The sequence below is a fragment of the Momordica charantia genome (genome assembly GCF_013281855.1).
Source record: "Momordica charantia cultivar OHB3-1 chromosome 6 unlocalized genomic scaffold, Mcharantia_2.0 BLBB01000006.1, whole genome shotgun sequence".
Taxonomy (NCBI): Eukaryota; Viridiplantae; Streptophyta; class Magnoliopsida; order Cucurbitales; family Cucurbitaceae; genus Momordica; species Momordica charantia.
In genome coordinates, this window is record NW_028275164.1 from 20175414 (window position 1) to 20177077 (window position 1664).

Sequence of the window (1664 nt, forward strand, 5' to 3'; positions counted from 1 at the left end):
TTAATCTATGGGCTGATTATTTAATTAATCTAGGTTGAAAAAAATTATCATTTCTATAGGCCAAGAACTCTAAAATCTCAACTGCCTATCTCAAGTGCAAGCCAAGTCTCCTAACTCCATTGCTAAACCAATATCCCTATCTAGTTTTGTAACAAGTAAAGACTTTAATGAACAAATCTCTTAACGACATCTAAATGAATTCTGAATCTTCCGATCTTAAAACCCCTTCAATTATAAATCTTAGTTCTAAACTCTCAACCACCTCTCCCAAGCGTAATATTGCAGAGTCTAACATCAATTAATCATTCGCCAGTAGATGAAAGGTATGAAGCAAAGAGAAACATAAATAGAATAATCAAATGCATCCAATCAAGAAAATCGAACAATCAATCCATAAACGTCAATGGTTACATCAATCCCTATGACAATGGAATTTAGCAACTCATGTTCATGATTAAACTAGCAAAATAAAAGAAAAAAGATAGAAAGTGAATCCATCATGTTGATTGATCATGCCCGATTCAATCTCCACGATCGATCTTCAAGATCCAGCTTCTTCCTCGAAATATGCTCCAATTTTCCCTGGTTAGATCATCCCTTTCAATTGATCATTGATGACTTATTTATAGAAATTTTCTGACAGCTTTGAGACGCTAGGGACAGCGTCTCACAGTGTATCCTAAATGTTGACGGAAACCAAATATGGCGTCGTAGCGTCAAGATGCTATAAAGAGCATTGAAACGCTACAACGTGAAGCATCAATTGTTTTGCTTTTCATCGTAGCGTTGAGACACTCTGATGTAGCGTCTAAACGTTACCCTTGCTGGTCACCTAGCTAGGCTTCATCATTTGAGCGTTGAGACACTCTGGTAGTGTCTTAATGCTACCCTTCGGGTCTTCAAGCTCCAAATTATGTTGTTGGGCATTTTCAACTTGCTTGGGCTATGACTTTTCACTCTACTTGATCAATTTGATGTCCCGATTCTTCTTGATACATTATTTCTACAAAATAACATTTATGCGTGTAAATTTATTGTAAAGAAACATAAACTATCAATTAATTCCATTATAACTATTATAAAATATAGCCCGAATCAAAGGCTATCAACAACCCCAAACTTAGGTTTTTGCTTGTCCTCAAACAAATATAGCAATCTAATATCAAACAATCAAAGATTAATCTAGGTGAATATTTTATATCTTTTTCATTATACCAACTCCCTTTTCTATTCAATATTCATCTTCCTAATACCCAAAAACATAAGTTAATCATGTATCCACGAGATTAATTAAAATGGCAATCAAATAATAAGCGATTATAAGATATAATTTGTAAAAGAACTCAAACATCTCATCAACCTCTTGAAATCCAGTGCAACAGACTTCCAACAGACTCGTGCACGCGCACATGGTCACAAGTAATACTTGGGAGTAATCCAAGGTCGAATCCTCAGGGACTTGTTGTTTTCAAAACCGATTTTAAAGAAGTGAACGGTTCAAATATGAAATTGTGGTTTATGAATAAAATATTGATGAAATGTTGTTGTTTGGAGTTTTAACTATCAAGCAATTTAATAATACTCAACCTCTTTGTTTCCTACCTTAGTTTTGATGCAAAACATGGAAAACACACTTTGTTGGGAAAATGCGCCAGGCGCAATTG